This window comes from Stigmatopora argus, chromosome 6, assembly GCF_051989625.1.
Source record: "Stigmatopora argus isolate UIUO_Sarg chromosome 6, RoL_Sarg_1.0, whole genome shotgun sequence".
In the NCBI taxonomy this organism is placed as follows: domain Eukaryota; kingdom Metazoa; phylum Chordata; class Actinopteri; order Syngnathiformes; family Syngnathidae; genus Stigmatopora; species Stigmatopora argus.
The window spans coordinates 1001781-1023627 of record NC_135392.1 but is presented as its reverse complement, the minus strand read 5'-3'; positions in this window follow the sequence as shown (position 1 = coordinate 1023627).

Genomic DNA, 21847 nt, shown 5'->3' with positions numbered 1-21847 from the left:
TATGTCGTTTTTTTACGGAAAAAACGCCTTACCATACTATGTTGTTTTTTTACGGAAAAAACGCCTTACTATACTATGTCATTTTTTAAGAAAAAATGCCTTACTATACTATGTCGTTTTTTACGAAAAAACGCCTTACTATACTATGTCGTTTTTTAAGAAAAAACGCCTTACTATACTATGTCGTTTTTTAAGAAAAAAAGCCTTACTATACTCTGTCGTTTTTTAAAGAAAAAAAGCCTTACTATAATACTATGTCGTTTTTTACGAAAAAATGCCTTATTATACTATGTCGTTTTTTAAGAAAAAACGCCTTACTATACTATGTCGTTTTTTTACGGAAAAAACGCCTTACTATACTATGTCGTTTTTTTACGGAAAAAACGCCTTACTATACTATGTCGTTTTTTTACGGAAAAAACGCCTTACTATACTATGTCGTTTTAAAAGAAAAAACGCCTTACTATACTATGTCTTTTTTTACGAAAAAAAAAGCCTTACTATACTCTGTCGTTTTTTAAAGAAAAAAAAGCCTTACTATACTATGTCGTTTTTTAAGAAAAAAAAGCCTTACTATACTATGTCGTTTTAAAAGAAAAAACGCCTTACTATACTATGTCGTTTTTTTACGGAAAAAACGCCTTACTATACTATGTCGTTTTTTACGAAAAAATGCCTTACTATACTATGTCGTTTTTTAAGAAAGAGCCTTACTATACTATGTCGTTTTAAAAGAAAAAACGCCTTACTATACTATGTCGTTTTTTACGAAAAAATGCCTTACTATACTATGTCGTTTTTTAAGAAAAAATGCCTTACTATACTATGTCGTTTTTTACGAAAATAGGCCTTACTATACTATGTCATTTTTTAAGAAAAAACGCCTTACTATACTATGTCGTTTTTTAAGAAAAAAGCCTTACTATACTATGTCGTTTTTAACAAAAAAGCCCTACTATACTATGTCGTTTTTTAACAAAAAAGTCTTACTATACTATGTCATTTTTCAACAAAAAAGCCTTAATATACTATGTCGTTTTTTTACGGAAAAAACGCCTTACCATACTATGTTGTTTTTTTACGGAAAAAAAGCCTTACTATACTCTGTCGTTTTTTAAAGAAAAAAAGCCTTACTATAATACTATGTCGTTTTTTACGAAAAAATGCCTTATTATACTATGTCGTTTTTTAAGAAAAAACGCCTTACTATACTATGTCGTTTTTTTTACGGAAAAAACGCCTTACTATACTATGTCATTTTTTTACGGAAAAAACGCCTTACTATACTATGTCGTTTTTTACGAAAAAATGCCTTACTATACTATGTCTTTTTTTACGAAAAAAAAGCCTTACTATACTCTGTCGTTTTTTAAAGAAAAAAAAGCCTTACTATACTATGTCGTTTTTTAAGAAAAAAAGCCTTACTATACTATGTTGTTTTTTACGAAAAAAAGCCTTACTATACTATGTCGTTTTTTAAGAAAAAACGCCTTACTATACTATGTCGTTTTTTTACGGAAAAAACGCCTTACTATACTATGTCGTTTTTTAAGAAAAAGAGCCTTACTATACTATGTCGTTTTAAAAGAAAAAACGCCTTACTATACTATGTCGTTTTTTAAGAAAAAAGCCTTACTATACTATGTCGTTTTTAACAAAAAAGCCCTACTATACTATGTCATTTTTTAACAAAAAAGTCTTACTATACTATGTCATTTTTCAACAAAAAAGCCTTAATATACTATGTCGTTTTTTTACGGAAAAAACGCCTTACCATACTATGTTGTTTTTTTACGGAAAAAACGCCTTACTATACTATGTCATTTTTTAAGAAAAAATGCCTTACTATACTATGTCGTTTTTTACGAAAAAACGCCTTACTATACTATGTCGTTTTTTAAGAAAAAACGCCTTACTATACTATGTCGTTTTTTAAGAAAAAAAGCCTTACTATACTCTGTCGTTTTTTAAAGAAAAAAAGCCTTACTATAATACTATGTCGTTTTTTACGAAAAAATGCCTTATTATACTATGTCGTTTTTTAAGAAAAAACGCCTTACTATACTATGTCGTTTTTTTACGGAAAAAACGCCTTACTATACTATGTCGTTTTTTTACGGAAAAAACGCCTTACTATACTATGTCGTTTTTTACGAAAAAATGCCTTACTATACTATGTCTTTTTTTACGAAAAAAAAGCCTTACTATACTCTGTCGTTTTTTAAAGAAAAAAAAGCCTTACTATACTATGTCGTTTTTTAAGAAAAAAAGCCTTACTATACTCTGTCGTTTTTTAAAGAAAAAAAGCCTTACTATAATACTATGTCGTTTTTTACGAAAAAATGCCTTATTATACTATGTCGTTTTTTAAGAAAAAACGCCTTACTATACTATGTCGTTTTTTTTACGGAAAAAACGCCTTACTATACTATGTCGTTTTTTACGAAAAAATGCCTTACTATACTATGTCTTTTTTTACGAAAAAAAAGCCTTACTATACTCTGTCGTTTTTTAAAGAAAAAAAAGCCTTACTATACTATGTTGTTTTTTAAGAAAAAAAGCCTTACTATACTATGTCGTTTTTTACGAAAAAAAGCCTTACTATACTATGTCGTTTTTTAAGAAAAAACGCCTTACTATACTATGTCGTTTTTTTACGGAAAAAACGCCTTACTATACTATGTCGTTTTTTAAGAAAAAGAGCCTTACTATACTATGTCGTTTTAAAAGAAAAAACGCCTTACTATACTATGTCGTTTTTTACGAAAAAATGCCTTACTATACTCTGTCGTTTTTTAAAGAAAAAAAAGCCTTACTATACTATGTCGTTTTTTAAAGAAAAAAAAGCCTTACTATACTATGTCGTTTTTTACGAAAATAGGCCTTACTATACTATGTCGTTTTTTACGAAAAAAGCCTTACTATACTATGTCGTTTTTTACGAAAAAACGCCTTACTATACTATGTCGTTTTTTACGAAAATAGGCCTTACTATACTATGTCGTTTTTTAAGAAAAAAAGCCTTACTATACTATGTCGTTTTAAAAGAAAAAATGCCTTACTATACTATGTCGTTTTTTAAGAAAAAAGCCTTACTATACTATGTCGTTTTTTACGAAAATAGGCCTTACTATACTATGTCGTTTTTTAAGAAAAAAAGCCTTACTATACTCTGTCGTTTTTTAAAGAAAAAATGCCTTACTATACTATGTCGTTTTTTAAGAAAAAAAGCCTTACTATACTATGTTGTTTTTTACGAAAAAAAGCCTTACTATACTATGTCGTTTTTTAAGAAAAAACGCCTTACTATACTATGTCGTTTTTTTACGGAAAAAACGCCTTACTATACTATGTCGTTTTTTAAGAAAAAGAGCCTTACTATACTATGTCGTTTTAAAAGAAAAAACGCCTTACTATACTATGTCGTTTTTTAAGAAAAAAGCCTTACTATACTATGTCGTTTTTAACAAAAAAGCCCTACTATACTATGTCATTTTTTAACAAAAAAGTCTTACTATACTATGTCATTTTTCAACAAAAAAGCCTTAATATACTATGTCGTTTTTTTACGGAAAAAACGCCTTACCATACTATGTTGTTTTTTTACGGAAAAAACGCCTTACTATACTATGTCATTTTTTAAGAAAAAATGCCTTACTATACTATGTCGTTTTTTACGAAAAAACGCCTTACTATACTATGTCGTTTTTTAAGAAAAAACGCCTTACTATACTATGTCGTTTTTTAAGAAAAAAAGCCTTACTATACTCTGTCGTTTTTTAAAGAAAAAAAGCCTTACTATAATACTATGTCGTTTTTTACGAAAAAATGCCTTATTATACTATGTCGTTTTTTAAGAAAAAACGCCTTACTATACTATGTCGTTTTTTTACGGAAAAAACGCCTTACTATACTATGTCGTTTTTTTACGGAAAAAACGCCTTACTATACTATGTCGTTTTTTACGAAAAAATGCCTTACTATACTATGTCTTTTTTTACGAAAAAAAAGCCTTACTATACTCTGTCGTTTTTTAAAGAAAAAAAAGCCTTACTATACTATGTCGTTTTTTAAGAAAAAAAGCCTTACTATACTCTGTCGTTTTTTAAAGAAAAAAAGCCTTACTATAATACTATGTCGTTTTTTACGAAAAAATGCCTTATTATACTATGTCGTTTTTTAAGAAAAAACGCCTTACTATACTATGTCGTTTTTTTTACGGAAAAAACGCCTTACTATACTATGTCGTTTTTTACGAAAAAATGCCTTACTATACTATGTCTTTTTTTACGAAAAAAAAGCCTTACTATACTCTGTCGTTTTTTAAAGAAAAAAAAGCCTTACTATACTATGTTGTTTTTTAAGAAAAAAAGCCTTACTATACTATGTCGTTTTTTACGAAAAAAAGCCTTACTATACTATGTCGTTTTTTAAGAAAAAACGCCTTACTATACTATGTCGTTTTTTTACGGAAAAAACGCCTTACTATACTATGTCGTTTTTTAAGAAAAAGAGCCTTACTATACTATGTCGTTTTAAAAGAAAAAACGCCTTACTATACTATGTCGTTTTTTACGAAAAAATGCCTTACTATACTCTGTCGTTTTTTAAAGAAAAAAAAGCCTTACTATACTATGTCGTTTTTTAAAGAAAAAAAAGCCTTACTATACTATGTCGTTTTTTACGAAAATAGGCCTTACTATACTATGTCGTTTTTTACGAAAAAAGCCTTACTATACTATGTCGTTTTTTACGAAAAAACGCCTTACTATACTATGTCGTTTTTTACGAAAATAGGCCTTACTATACTATGTCGTTTTTTAAGAAAAAAAGCCTTACTATACTATGTCGTTTTAAAAGAAAAAATGCCTTACTATACTATGTCGTTTTTTAAGAAAAAAGCCTTACTATACTATGTCGTTTTTTACGAAAATAGGCCTTACTATACTATGTCGTTTTTTAAGAAAAAAAGCCTTACTATACTATGTCGTTTTAAAAGAAAAAATGCCTTACTATACTATGTCGTTTTTTAAGAAAAAAGCCTTACTATACTATGTCGTTTTTTACGAAAATAGGCCTTACTATACTCTGTCGTTTTTTAAGGAAAAAAAGCCTTACTATACTATGTCGTTTTTTAAGAAAAAAGCCTTAATATACTATGTCGTTTTTTTACGGAAAAAAAGCCTTACTATACTGTGTCGTTTTTTTTTTAACGAAAAAACGCCTTACTATACTATGTCGTTTTTTACGAAAAAATGCCTTACTATACTATGTCGTTTTTTAAGAGAAAATGCCTTACTATACTATGTCGTTTTTTTACGGAAAAAACGCCTTACTATACTATGTCGTTTTTTACGAAAAAACGCCTTACTATACTATGTCGTTTTTTACGAAAAAAGCCTTACTATACTCTGTCGTTTTTTAAAGAAAAAAAAGCCTTACTATACTATGTCGTTTTAAAAGAAAAAACGCCTTACTATACTATGTCGTTTTTTACGAAAAAACGCCTTACTATACTATGTCGTTTTTTACGAAAAAAGCCTTACTATACTCTGTCGTTTTTTAACAAAAAAAAAGTCTTACTATACTATGTCGTTTTTTAAGAAAAAAAGCCTTACTATACTATGTCGTTTTAAAAGAAAAAATGCCTTACTATACTATGTCGTTTTTTAAGAAAAAAGCCTTACTATACTATGTCGTTTTTTACGAAAATAGGCCTTACTATACTATGTCATTTTTTAAGAAAAAACGCCTTACTATACTATGTCGTTTTTACGAAAAAACGCCTTACTATACTATGTCGTTTTTTAAAGAAAAAAAGCCTTACTATACTATGTCGTTTTAAAAGAAAAAATGCCTTACTATACTATGTCATTTTTTAAGAAAAAACGCCTTACTATACTATGTCGTTTTTTACGAAAAAAGCCCTACTATACTATGTCATTTTTTCAACAAAAAAAGACTTACTATACTATGTCGTTTCTTTACGGAAAAAACGCCTTACTATACTCTGTCGTTTTTTAAGAAAAAAGCCTTACTATACTATGTCGTTTTTTACGAAAATAGGCCTTTCTATACTATGTCGTTTTTTAAGAAAAAAAGCCTTACTATACTATGTCGTTTTAAAAGAAAAAATGCCTTACTATACTATGTCGTTTTTTAAGAAAAAAGCCTTACTATACTATGTCGTTTTTTACGAAAATAGGCCTTACTATACTCTGTCGTTTTTTAAGGGAAAAAAAGCCTTACTATACTATGTCGTTTTTTAAGAAAAAAGCCTTAATATACTATGTCGTTTTTTTACGGAAAAAAAGCCTTACTATACTATGTCGTTTTTTTTTTTTTACGAAAAAAACGCCTTACTATACTATGTCGTTTTTTACGAAAAAATGCCTTACTATACTATGTCGTTTTTTAAGAGAAAACGCCTTACTATACTATGTCGTTTTTTTACGGAAAAAACGCCTTACTATACTATGTCGTTTTTTGCGAAAAAATGCCTTACTATACTATGTCTTTTTTTACGAAAAAAAAGCCTTACTATACTCTGTCGTTTTTTAAAGAAAAAAATGCCTTACTATACTATGTCGTTTTTTAAGAAAAAAGCCTTACTATACTATGTCGCTTTTTACGAAAACAGGCCTTACTATACTATGTCGTTTTTTAAAGAAAAAAAAGCCTTACTATACTATGTCGTTTTTTAAGAAAAAAAGCCTTACTATACTATGTCTTTTTAAAAGAAAAAACGCCTTACTATACTATGTAGTTTTTTACGAAAAAAGCCCTACTATACTATGTCATTTTTTCAACAAAAAAAGACTTACTATACTATGTCGTTTCTTTACGGAAAAAAACGCCTTACTATACTATGTCCTTTTTTTTTTAGAAAAAAAGCCTTACTATACTATGTCACTTTTTAAGAAAAAACGCCTTACTATACTATGTCGTTTTTTTACGGAAAAAACGCCTTACTATACTATGTCGTTTTTTTACGGAAAAAACGCCTTACTATACTATGTCGTTTCTTTACGGAAAAAAACGCCTTACTATACTATGTCCTTTTTTTAAGAAAAAAAGCCTTACTATACTATGTCACTTTTTAAGAAAAAACGCCTTACTATACTATGTCGTTTCTTTACGGAAAAAAACGCCTTACTATACTATGTCCTTTTTTTAAGAAAAAAAGCCTTACTATACTATGTCACTTTTTAAGAAAATACGCCTTACTATACTATGTCGTTTTTTTACGGAAAAAACGCCTTACTATACTATGTCGTTTTTTTACGGAAAAAACGCCTTACTATACTATGTCCTTTTTTTAAGAAAAAAAAGCCTTACTATACTATGTCATTTTTTAAGAAAAAACGCCTTACTATACTATGTCGTTTTTTACGAAAAAATGCCTTACTATACTATGTCATTTTTTAAGAAAAAACGCCTTACTATACTATGTCGTTTTTTACGAAAAAACGCCTTACTATACTATGTCGTTTTTTAAGAAAAAAGCCTTACTATACTATGTCGTTTTTTACGAAAATAGGCCTTACTATACTATGTCATTCTTTAAGAAAAAACGCCTTACTATACTATGTCGTTTTTACGAAAAAACGCCTTACTATACTATGTCGTTTTTTACGAAAAAACGCCTTACTATACTATGTCGTTTTTTAAGAAAAAAGCCCTACTATACTATGTCATTTTTTCAACAAAAAAAGACTTACTATACTATGTCGTTTCTTTACGGAAAAAACGCCTTACTATACTCTGTCGTTTTTTAAGAAAAAAGCCTTACTATACTATGTCGTTTTTTACGAAAATAGGCCTTACTATACTATGTCGTTTTTTAAGAAAAAAAGCCTTACTATACTATGTCGTTTTAAAAGAAAAAATGCCTTACTATACTATGTCGTTTTTTAAGAAAAAAGCCTTACTATACTATGTCGTTTTTTACGAAAATAGGCCTTACTATACTCTGTCGTTTTTTAAGGAAAAAAAGCCTTACTATACTATGTCGTTTTTTAAGAAAAAAGCCTTAATATACTATGTCGTTTTTTTACGGAAAAAAAGCCTTACTATACTATGTCGTTTATTTTTTACGAAAAAAACGCCTTACTATACTATGTCGTTTTTTACGAAAAAATGCCTTACTATACTATGTCGTTTTTTAAGAGAAAACGCCTTACTATACTATGTCGTTTTTTTACGGAAAAAACGCCTTACTATACTATGTCGTTTTTTGCGAAAAAATGCCTTACTATACTATGTCTTTTTTTACGAAAAAAAAGCCTTACTATACTCTGTCGTTTTTTAAAGAAAAAAAAGCCTTACTATACTATGTCGTTTTTTAAGAAAAAAAGCCTTACTATACTATGTCGTTTTAAAAGAAAAAACGCCTTACTATACTATGTCGTTTTTTAAGAAAAAAGCCCTACTATACTATGTCATTTTTTCAACAAAAAAAGACTTACTATACTATGTCGTTTCTTTACGGAAAAAACGCCTTACTATACTATGTCATTTTTTAAGAAAAAAGCCCTACTATACTATGTCATTTTTTTCAACAAAAAAAGACTTACTATACTATGTCGTTTCTTTACGGAAAAAAACCCTTACTATACTATGTCCTTTTTTTAAGAAAAAAAGCCTTACTATACTATGTCACTTTTTAAGAAAAAACGCCTTACTATACTATGTCGTTTTTTTACGGAAAAAACGCCTTACTATACTATGTCGTTTTTTTACGGAAAAAACGCCTTACTATACTATGTCGTTTTTTACGAAAAAATGCCTTACTATACTATGTCGTTTTTTACGAAAAAAGCCTTACTATACTCTGTCGTTTTTTAAGAAAAAAAGCCTTACTATACTATGTCGTTTTAAAAGAAAAAATGCCTTACTATACTATGTCGTTTTTTAAGAAAAAAGCCTTACTATACTATGTCGCTTTTTACGAAAATAGGCCTTACTATACTATGTCGTTTTTTAAAGAAAAAAAAGCCTTACTATACTATGTCGTTTTTTAAGAAAAAAAGCCTTACTATACTATGTCTTTTTAAAAGAAAAAACGCCTTACTATACTATGTAGTTTTTTACGAAAAAAGCCCTACTATACTATGTCATTTTTTCAACAAAAAAAGACTTACTATACTATGTCGTTTCTTTACGGAAAAAAACGCCTTACTATACTATGTCCTTTTTTTTTTAGAAAAAAGCCTTACTATACTATGTCACTTTTTAAGAAAAAACGCCTTACTATACTATGTCGTTTTTTTACGGAAAAAACGCCTTACTATACTATGTCGTTTTTTTACGGAAAAAACGCCTTACTATACTATGTCCTTTTTTTAAGAAAAAAAGCCTTACTATACTATGTCACTTTTTAAGAAAAAACGCCTTACTATACTATGTCGTTTTTTTACGGAAAAAACGCCTTACTATACTATGTCGTTTTTTTACGGAAAAAACGTCTTACTATACTATGTCCTTTTTTTAAGAAAAAAAAGCCTTACTATACTATGTCATTTTTTAAGAAAAAACGCCTTACTATACTATGTCGTTTTTTACGAAAAAATGCCTTACTATACTATGTCATTTTTTAAGAAAAAACGCCTTACTATACTATGTCGTTTTTTACGAAAAAACGCCTTACTATACTATGTCGTTTTTTAAGAAAAAAGCCTTACTATACTATGTCGTTTTTTACGAAAATAAGCCTTACTATACTGTCACTTTTTAAGAAAAAACGCCTTACTATACTATGTCGTTTTTTTACGGAAAAAACGCCTTACTATACTATGTCGTTTTTTTACGGAAAAAACGCCTTACTATACTATGTCGTTTTTTACGAAAAAACGCCTTACTATACTATGTCGTTTTTACGAAAAAACGCCTTACTATACTATGTCGTTTTTTACGAAAAAACGCCTTACTATACTATGTCGTTTTTTAAGAAAAAAGCCCTTCTATACTATGTCATTTTTTCAACAAAAAAAGACTTACTATACTATGTCGTTTTTTTACGGAAAAAACGCCTTACTATACTATGTCCTTTTTTTAAGAAAAAAAGCCTTACTATACTATGTCATTTTTTAAGAAAAAACGCCTTACTATACTATGTCGTTTTTTACGAAAAAACGCCTTACTATACTATGTCGTTTTTTAAGAAAAAAGCCCTCCTATACTATGTCATTTTTTCAATAAAAAAAGACTTACTATACTATGTCGTTTTTTTACGGAAAAAACGCTTTACTATACTATGTCCTTTTTTTAAGAAAAAAAGCCTTACTATACTATGTCATTTTTTAAGAAAAAACGCCTTACTATACTATGTCATTTTTTAAGAAAAAAGCCTTACTATACTATGTCGTTTTTTACGAAAATAGGCCTTACTATACTATGTCATTCTTTAAGAAAAAACGCCTTACTATACTATGTCGTTTTTACGAAAAAACGCCTTACTATACTATGTCGTTTTTTACGAAAAAACGCCTTACTATACTATGTCGTTTTTTAAGAAAAAAGCCCTACTATACTATGTCATTTTTTCAACAAAAAAAGACTTACTATACTATGTCGTTTCTTTACGGAAAAAACGCCTTACTATACTATGTCGTTTTTTAAGAAAAAAAGCCTTACTATACTATGTCACTTTTTAAGAAAAAACGCCTTACTATACTATGTCGTTTTTTTACGGAAAAAACGCCTTACTATACTATGTCGTTTTTTAAGAAAAAAAGCCTTACTATACTATGTCATTTTAAAAGAAAAAATGCCTTACTATACTATGTCGTTTTTTACGAAAAAAATGCCTTACTATACTATGTCGTTTTTTACGAAAAAAGCCTTACTATACTCTGTCGTTTTTTAACAAAAAAAAAGTCTTACTATACTATGTCGTTTTTTAAGAAAAAAAGCCTTACTATACTATGTCGTTTTAAAAGAAAAAATGCCTTACTATACTATGTCGTTTTTTAAGAAAAAAGCCTTACTATACTATGTCGTTTTTTACGAAAATAGGCCTTACTATACTATGTCATTTTTTAAGAAAAAACGCCTTACTATACTATGTCGTTTTTACGAAAAAACGCCTTACTATACTATGTCGTTTTTTAAAGAAAAAAAAGCCTTACTATACTATGTCGTTTTAAAAGAAAAAATGCCTTACTATACTATGTCATTTTTTAAGAAAAAACGCCTTACTATACTATGTCGTTTTTTACGAAAAAAGCCCTACTATACTATGTCATTTTTTCAACAAAAAAAGACTTACTATACTATGTCGTTTCTTTACGGAAAAAACGTCTTACTATACTCTGTCCTTTTTTAAGAAAAAAGCCTTACTATACTATGTCGTTTTTTACGAAAATAGGCCTTACTATACTATGTCATTCTTTAAGAAAAAACGCCTTACTATACTATGTCGTTTTTTACGAAAAAAGCCCTACTATACTATGTCATTTTTTCAACAAAAAAAGACTTACTATACTATGTCGTTTCTTTACGGAAAAAACGTCTTACTATACTCTGTCCTTTTTTAAGAAAAAAGCCTTACTATACTATGTCGTTTTTTACGAAAATAGGCCTTACTATACTATGTCATTCTTTAAGAAAAAACGCCTTACTATACTATGTCGTTTTTACGAAAAAGCGCCTTACTATACTATGTCGTTTCTTTACGGAAAAAACGCCTTACTATACTATGTCGTTTTTTAAGAAAAAAGCCCTACTATACTATGTCATTTTTTCAACAAAAAAAGACTTACTATACTATGTCGTTTCTTTACGGAAAAAACGCCTTACTATACTCTGTCCTTTTTTAAGAAAAAACGCCTTACTATACTACGTCGTTTTTTACGAAAAAACGCCTTACTATATTATGTCGTTTTTTACGAAAAAACGCCTTACTATACTATGTCGTTTTTAAGAAAAAAGCCTATTGCAGTGTGCTGGCGGCGTCGGCCTCAACCTAGTGGGTGGGACTCACCTCTTCCTCATGGCGATGCACTGGAACCCAGCCTTAGAGGACCAAGCATGTGGCCGAATTCATCGAGTGGGTCAGAAGCGAGACGTCACCATCCACAGGTTCGAGTGCAGCGGCATGGTGGAGCAGAGGATCGCCGCACTTCAGTCTACCAAGTAGCAACTGGCCCATGGCGTTCTGTCGGGAACTGGGAGCCCTGTCGCCAAGCTCTCCCTGGCAGACCTCAAAATTATTTTTGGTGTAGAATCTAAAAAGCAAAAAGGCAAATTTATTAGTTTTACATTATTTCTCATATTTAATTGAGCATGTTTTCTATGGTGTTTCCTTTTTAAAAACAAATACGGTTTGTTGTTTCATGAAACGACAGCAGTTGATACTTTTGCTATGTCGTTTTTTTAAGAAAAAAAGCCTTACTATACATGGTCATTTTTTAAGAAAAAAAGCCTTACTATAAATGGTCGTTTTTTTAATAAAAAAGCCTTACTATACATGGTCGTTTTTTTAAAAGAAAAATAGCCTTACTATACTATGTCGTTTTTTAAGAAAAAAAGCCTTATTATACTATGTCATGTTTTAACAAAAAAGCCTTACTATACATGGTCGTTTTTAAAGAAAAAAAGCCTTACTATACGTGGTTGTTTTTTAAGAAAAAAAAGACTTACTATACATGGTCATTATTTTAAGAAAAAAAAGCCTTACTATACTATGTCGTTTTTTAAGAAAAAAAAGCCTTAATATACATTGTCATTTTTAATGACAAAAAGCCTTACTATACACGGTCGTTTTTTTTGTAAAAAAGCCTTACTATATTATGTCGTTTTTTTAAAGAAAAAAACACCTTACAATACTATGTCGTTTATTAAAGAAAAAAAGCCTTACTATACATGGTCTTTTTTTAAAGAAAAAAAGCCTTACTATACATGGTCATTTTTTAAGAAAAAAAAAAGCCTTACTATACTATGTCGTTTTTTTAAGAAAAAAAGCCTTACTATACTATGTTGTCGTTTTTAAAAAAAAAAAGCCTTACTATACTATGTCGTTTTTTTAAGAAAAAAGCCTTACTATACTATGTCGTTTTTTACGAAAAAAAGCCTTACTATACTATGTCGTTTTTTACAAAAAAGCTTACTATACTATGTCGTTTTTTTACATAAAAAGCCTTACTATACACTGTCGTTTTTTAAGAAAAAGAGCCTTACTATACTATGTCGTTTTTTTTTTACTAAAAAAAAGCCTTACTATACTATGTCGTTTTTTAAGAAAAAAGCCTTACTATACTGTCTTTTTTTACATAAAAAGCCTTACTAAACTATGTCGTTTTTTAAGAAAAAAAGCCTTCTATACATGGTCGTTTTTTTAACAAAAGTGGGGTGCTGGAGCCTATTCCCGCTTACTACGGGTTCTCGGCGGAGAAACCCCTGAATGGGTGACCAGCCAATCGCAGGGCACGAGGAGACAAACAACCAATCATAGCTAGGGACAATTTAGCCTACAATTATCCTAGCAGGCATGTTTTTGGGAGGAAAGCAGAGTACCTGGAGAAAACCCACACAAGCCCAGGCAGAACATGCAAACTCCACACAGCAAGGACCCACCGAGGATCGAACCCTCGACCCCAGAATTGCGACCCGCTAACCACCCGTCCACCCAAAATTTTCTTTTTTAAACTTCAATGCCAAAAATGACAAGAGAATCACTTGCCACACTTTGAGCGCAACGCTAACCAACGCTAGCCACATGTCAACGACAAATGCTAACAGCGGCGGAGTCGCGCAGTTGCCGCGCGAAAATCGAAAACATTTCACGGTGGATGAATAAAACAAGTCGGAATTGACGGACGGCGAGTGGCGGCGACAGATGAGCGATTTCCGACAAACCGCCTCACCGATGAGCGGTCGCCGCGCTTCAGCTGTCCGCGGACGTGAAAGGCTCCACAGTGTTTTTTTACGAGCGCCGTGACACGCGCGGCCTGATTTTGATGCGTTTTGGCACGCCGGGGAGGGCCGGCGTCCACGGCGCAGCTGCGCGAGAGAGTCAGAACGGCCGCGTTCTGGTTTGCGGGGGTGCCTGACTCAAATCAAAACATTACCATAGTCAAGTCATTTCCAGGGGTGGACTGACTTATTTCTACCAGGAAGTCGATTGGTTTCGCTTTGTCGACGTAAGGTTTGCGTCAATGCAAAAGTATCTTGTGGGTATTCGTGGGGCTTTCAGGTACCATTCGGGGAAAATAAAATGGTAAAAAGTGGTTTTTGTGGTTTATTTTTACGGTTTGGGGAAAATTGACTTTGTCAACAAAAAATGGCTGTGTTAAGACCTACCGTATGCATGCATGTACATCTATATGTATGTGTGCTTATATACGTGTGTATGTGTGTGTATATATTTATATTTATATATATATATATACACACACACATATACATATAAATATATATACACACATATAAATATATATATAAAAATATAAATATATATATACATATATATATATATAAATATAAATATATATATACACATATATACATACATATATATATATAAATATATATATACATATATACATACATACATACATATATATATATATATATATATATATATATTTCAGCAACACGCTTATTTATTTATATATTTATTTATGTATTTATTTATTAACCCACTTATTACCTATCTATTTATGTCTAAAATGTCTTTTGCTGTGTCTGTATTCTCACCCCCTTGCTACTGTGACAACGAAATTTCCCGAATACGGGATGAATAAAGTTATCCAATCCAATTTTAAACATTGACATTGAAGACAATCATTCGTTTACCAGAACGTTTACCTTCACAAGAGTTGTGGGGGGTGCCGGAGCCTATCCTAGAAACAGCTAGCTAGCCCATCGTAGGGCACAATTAGACAAACAACCAATCACAGGGACAATTTAGCACAGTAACACAATAATTAGCCTAGCATGCATGTTTTAGGGATGTTTGAAGCAACCAGAGTACGCAGAGAAAACCCACGCAAGCCCGAGGACAACATGCAAACTCCACCGGGGATTGAACCCTCGATTTCAGACCTGCGAGGCAGACGGGCTAACCGACTTTAGTCATATTAATAGAAAATAGATGCAAAAAGATAAGATTAAAAAATAAAAAAAAGTTGGTTGGTTCACATTTGAGTCATCAAATACTGAAAAAAATAATATAAAAATGACAAGATCAAAGTGCTTTTGTCATCGTCATTTGTTTAATTTCACAAAATTACGAGTTGTAATATCAAATTAAAGTGGTTTTATTGTTTATTTTTACATTTAAGCCAACTGGAATTTGTTTGCTGCCTTTAGCGACGTAAGGTCTTTATCAATAAAACACGCAAGGAGCATAAAGAAATATGACTAGAAAATATCGTGAAAAATGACATGATTAAAATTGGGGTTGTTTTTTTTTGCTTTTTGGGAGTTACGTGAAGTGCGACAAACTTTTGCCGAGTTAAAGTTGGGCGAAAAGACAAATCGTCATTTGGAAGACGGGAAGTGGGGGGGCGGGGCCTCCTAAGATAGCGCAATTAGCATGACTACTTAGCATGTGCCTTGCAAATGTCCCCTCTTGAAAACCCCCTCAGAAAAGCTGCTTAAACGTGGCTCCGATGGTCCGTGACGCCCCCGCCTCCCCCGCCGCCGACCCCCCTTGAAGCGCAACCCTTCCCCATTCACGGAAGAAACCGGAGTGACTCCTAATCTAGTGGAGACAGCATCTTGAGCCACTTGACTGTCGCTCCTTAATCCCCACGTTGTGGGGGGGTGGGGCTTGCAAATGTCCCAAGCGGGTCGGGTCAGGGGGGTCTTGCAAATGTCCCAAGTGGGGCGGGGGTCAGCAGTTAATGATCCTAAACCCTGAGGGGGGGGGTCAAAGGTCTCTGAAGGATGGCACTTCCGGGAAACAAAGGAGTCTTGTTGGGGGGGGCAAAAGAGCCCTCTCCCCCCCACCGAGAGCATTCAATGCGCAATTGTGGCGCTAATCTTCCGCGTCGGCGTCAGGCGTTAAATGCAATTAGCCAGCCGTGGCGTGGGAGGAGGTGATTGGCTTTCCACCCACTTTTCCATCACAACAAACTTTGGACATTTAGCGCCTTTTTGACATTTTTGCAAGATGCTAATCTTGGGGTGAAATCTTCTGAGGTGGGGGTTTATTCGGAGTTGAACAAATCTGACCATCAAATCAAAATCGCTCTTATTTTGGAAATTTCCAAGTTTTGCAGTGAAATTGTCTGAGGTGAGGGTTTATTCCGAATTGATTTAAAAATAATAATAATAAATGAATACAATTATTGTTTACGTTTTAACTTGAATCGTCAGAGATTAAATCAATTGGACATCTATCGCCGTCATTAACAGCCATTTTAAGTATTTTTTTTCTTTCTGGGGGGAAAAAGACATTGCTACAAAGCTCACGATCAAATCCAAATCTCTTATTTTGAAAATTTCAAAAACCTGCAGTGAAATCGTCTAAAACAAGGGTGTCAGACTCGGGTTGGTTCGCGGGCCGTGAGAACGTCAACTCGATTTTATGTGGGTCGGACCATTTTAGATATCTTATTTTGATTTTTTTAAATAAATGGATTAAAAGAACTGGATTAAAAGCCCTGAATATTCAGTTTTTGATAGATCTAAAACAATATTTATTTTCGCCTTTTTTAAAATATATTTTTAGATTTTACAAAATGATTTTTGAACTAAAAACACAGAAAAAAATGATTAAAAAATTCCCATTATTGATTTAAAAGGGGGAAAATCAGGAAATTTAACATATTATTAATATTTAATATCCTCCTCATTTGAATTTGATCCTAAAACAGAACGTTGGCACTCATGATTGACTTTCCTGGGCCGCACAAAATGATGCGGCGGGCCAGATTTGGCCCCCGGGCCGCCACTTTGACGCTGGTCGTCTAAAATGAGTTTATTTACACAGAACCAAAAAAATAGAGTTTAAGCTTCGACCTACCGAGAAAATAGCACAACTTACCACTAAATCAAATTGACCTAAAAATAATAAACACATTTAAAAAAATCTACAATCGGCGGACAAGCGGACAGCGCGTCGGCCTCACAGTTCTGTGGTCGAGGGTTCGATCCCAGGTGTCTCCCTCCTTGTGTGGAGTTTACATGGGTGTTCTCTGGGTACTCCAGTTTCCCCCCCACATCCCCAAAACATGCATGCTAGGCTAATTTAGCACTTAGCCGGGCACTAATTCTGGGAGTTCCCCACCTATAGTCAGCTGGAATAGCTCCAGCACCCCCCGCCACCCTAGCGAGGATAAAGCACCTCAGAAAATGAATGAATCTAAACTCTGTGAATACTTTTATTCGGATACTTTGCTGGAAAAAGACTTTGCCAGATGCACTGTAACACAAGAAGGGGGAGGAGCCTATGAAGAGAGCGTCTGCCTTTCAACTTGAACGGACGTTTTACCCAGAAAACGCCGCGTTTTCGAGGAAGACAAAAAAAATCCAAGACGAAGCCCCGCCCCCCCCGTGAGCGCTCATTGTACCCCCGGTGTTTTTGAGGGGAGACCTTGAAAGCGTCCCGACCGCCGGCGCGCACGATCAAACGGCGGCCATTCTTTCGGGGGGCCCACAATGGGCGGCGGGGGTCCCGGCCACAAAAAAAGCCGTGACAATAGGTGGGAGAAAAGCTTTTTTTTTGGAAGGGCCCCCGCTCGGAGGAAACCCGTCGTAACTAATCACGACGCTTTGTCAAAAATGTCAACTGCTCGGAACGGAGACCATTTTTTTTTGATCAAATTTGTTAAGATAACAGAAGCAATGTGAAGTTAGGGTGTAAAGTACATCCAGATATTGTTTTTTGGGGGGGCCCCCATATTTGTTGAAGCCCCTTGGAAAAGTCCCGCCCTTAAAAATGGCATAAATTAGAGTAAAAACGGACAATGTGGGAGTTTATATTCATTGGATTATTATTATTTATCCAATCATGTAGCTCCATTTCTGTCATGATAAAATTGCCATATTTATTGTTATTTACTTTCTGAGTTAACATTATTCATTAAGAATTAGTACATCTATTTTGAAACACAAACATAATACATCCTATAGAAATATGTTGTTTATAAAATGTCATTCTTTTGTCCATACTATACTATGTCGTTTTTTAAAGAAAAAAGCCTTACTATACTATGTCGTTTTTTAAGAAAAAAAAAGCCTTACTATACTATGTCGTTTTTTAAGAAAAAAAAAGCCTTACAATACTATGTCGTTTTTTATGAAAAAAAAGCCTTACTATACTATGTCGTTTTTTTTACAAAAAAAGTTTACTACACTATGTTGTTTTTTAAGAAAAAACGCCTTACTATGTCGTTTTTTACGAAAAAAAGCCTTACTATACTGTCGTTTTTTACGAAAAAAGCCTTACTATACTAAATCATTTTGTAAAATCTAAAAAAATATATAAAAAAAGCTAAAATAAACATTGTTGTAGATCTATAAAAAACAGAATATTCAGGGCTTTTAATCCAGTTCTTTTAATCCATTTATTAAAAAAAATATATCTAAATATTATATCTAAAATGGTCCGACCCACGTGAAATCAAGTTGACGTTAAAGCACTGGTTGTATGTACTATAGTATGCATACATGCTATACATATTTGTGTGTGTATAGTCTGCAGATTTGTATGTTTACATGTATGCACAGTATTTATGCAAGTTTTAGGTCATATTTTAATATCTGCTTTTCCATGAGGGATTTCTGGGAAATATTTTTAGCGTTATGTAGCGGAAAATACTCTTGATTTATCCATGTAAGACATTATTAGCAAACTCTGAATGATGTAAAAAATCATTTAAAGTCAATCAATATCAAATCGAGCGCAACTTTAGTCGTTCGCCGTCATTTTTTCCAAGTTTTCAGCGAGCTAAAGCCGCTCTAGAGACGCATTTAAATTATTATTTTTTTCCTTTGGACGTGCACGTGGCTTTCTGCGGGAGGCCATAACGACAAAGCAAAATATTTGGGGGGGAAAAAAAAGGAGGTTGTCCAGGCGTCAACAGTTCGGAAGCAACGCAAAACAGCTGTCGTTGGCGCACGCTGCTTTCTCGACGCTGCCTTTCGAAGAATTAGAAGAAGAAGAAGAAGAAAAAAAAGCCCAGACGTATAAAAGAGTTCATGAGCATTTCATGTGGCCGTTTTGCATCTCAATCTACGCGTGGCCATGCACGTGAGGGGCCGTGTTCCACCGCGGTCCGCCACCGGGAGGACGCGCCGCTCTCGGCCAATGGGAGCGTGCCTCCCGCCGTCCAAATCGAAGGGCCGGCCGGGAAAAAAAGGGGAACTTTTAGTGTCGCTTGTGGGCGTCTCATCCCTTTTAAATGGGAAAGACGGTGGCCAATCATCGGGTTGATGGCGACAGATGTACGAAAAAGGGGAGGGGCTAATTCACGCATGGCGGAAACGCTTCAAAACTACAAATACCTACGTTAAATCAGCTCATAATTGGACTTTTTCCCATTTTTATTCATCTATGTAAAAAGTGGATTTTTCTAAATGAATTTAAACCGAAAAGAAGGTTTACAAATATTTTTGACGACGATTTTTAGTTAACATGAATTGAATTTAGACACTAAGTCAAGGGTGTCAAACTCGGGTTCGCGGGCCGCATTAACGTCAACTCGATTTAATGTGGGCCGGAACATTATAGATATAATATTTAGATTTTTTTTAAATTGGGTTATAAGAACTGGATCAAAAGCCCTAAATATTCAGTAGTTTTTTATAGATCTAAAACAATTTCTTTGAGCATTTTTTTCTTAGTAAGGGAAAACGTCTTATAATCATTTGTTTTTCATTTCAAATGGAAACAAAATATTCTTTTTAATTATTTTCAATATTAAAGTGGAAAACCGAAAATATTTTTATATATTTATTTTTAAATTTTACAAAATGCTTTTTGAACTAAAAACACCAAAAGAAAAAAATGGATTTAAAAAAAAATGCAATTATTGATTTAAAAAGGGGAAATTCAGGAAATAGAATGTACATCTATAATCTTCATTTGAATTTGATCCTAAAACAGAAAGTTGACTTAATCGGGCCGCACAAAATGATGCGGCGGGCCAGATTTGGCCCCCGGGCCGCCACTTTGACACCCCTGCTCTAAGTGAAACTAAATGTAAAAATATATTTCATTTTCATCATAGATCAAAGAGCTACATTAAAAAAAGAATAAGAAAACACTATACTTTGATCGATATCAATAATAAAGACATTTAGCTGAAAAAGGTTAAACACTTAAAATGACAATACATTTTTTGGTCAAAAATGTGGCAATTGGGAGAGAAAAAAATATTTCAAATAATTATTTTCTGATCACTATCATTAAAATGAATATTTAACTTTGTACATTAGCAAAAAAAAAAAAATGTCATAAGAAATTAAGATTGAAACCCAGAACTTTCCACTGCGAGGCAACCTCGCCGTCCACTAGGACACTGCGCTTTTCCACTGCACTTTTCTCGAAAAACACGCACGTGTGTCGAGTTTCAAGTGTCTTACACGGCTGACCTTTGCGTGTGCGTTCATGTGTGCGTAGCGTAGCGGCCGTGACGAGTCGAAAGTGTTTATGTGGTTACGCAGCGCGTTTCCTGTTCACCTTTTACACCAAACAATCATTAAGCGGGGCTCAGCGAGTGCGTGTGATAATAAAGACCGTTTGCCAGTGAAGCGCGACGCCTGGCTTAAAGACGGTCAAACAAAGGGTTGAAATCTTTGGCTGCCATTGACGGCGAAAGATGTCAAAATGTGAGGTTCCACTTTGGATGAATGGGACGTCTTTTGCCGTCAATGGCAGCCAATGTTTGCGTATTTTTGATCCGCTTCGAAAAGAACGTCGTCTTCGTGTGCTGCCGCGTTATACTGCCCCAAGTGGTCAAGGGACGCATAACAGAAAATACGTACGTTTGATCATTTTGTAGAGCACGTGTCAAAGTAAAAATGAAATATGTTTTCCATTTAGTTTCACTTAGAGCACAGGTGTCAAAGTGGCGGCCCGGGGGCCAAATCTGGTCCCCGGGCCGCATCATTTTGTGTGGTCCGGGAAAGTCAATGAGTGCCGACTTTTTGTTTTAGGATCAAATTAAAATGGAGTATAGATGTCACTTCCTGTTGAATTCTCTTTGCTTCCTGTAGATTTTAGGTCCATTTCAGGCCACTTCCTGTTGCTCTTGTGGCATTTCTGGGTAATTTTTTGTCAATTCAGGTTCAATTACTTAAAGCACAATCATATTTTAGGCATTCCTAGGTCACTTCCTGTTGAATTTTCTTTGCTTCCTTTAGATTTGGGGTCCATTTCAGGCCACTTCCTGTTGATTTTGGCATATGGATGGACCACCTCTTGACTTTAGATTATTTCCGGGTGATCCCCGTGTTTATTTTCAGTCACTTCCTGTTTGTCTTGGCTCACTTCCTGCCCATTTTGGCCATTTGTAGCTCAATTTCTGTTGAGATTTGTTATTTCCATAGTATTTAAATATTTTTATTTTATTTATATTAAATATATAATTGAAGTTATTGCAATTATTTCCCTTGGATTGTTTTGATTAAGACGATTGCATATTGTAAACATTTTGATGCCTTTTCATCAATATTAATGAAAAAAAACCAGACGTAATAGCCCACATAAATCGACGAGAAAAACCAATCAAAAGGGGGCGCGACCCATAAAGAGGCAAATTGGGCACTCGTAAAACTCTAATCTTCTTGGTGGAGCTAATAAAGCCAAAGACGAGAGGCCAGCTGCTGACAAGTGGCTTTTGGAGGCCCAATCACCCATTTTTATCGGCCGCTAACCGCTAACGGCGGACCGACG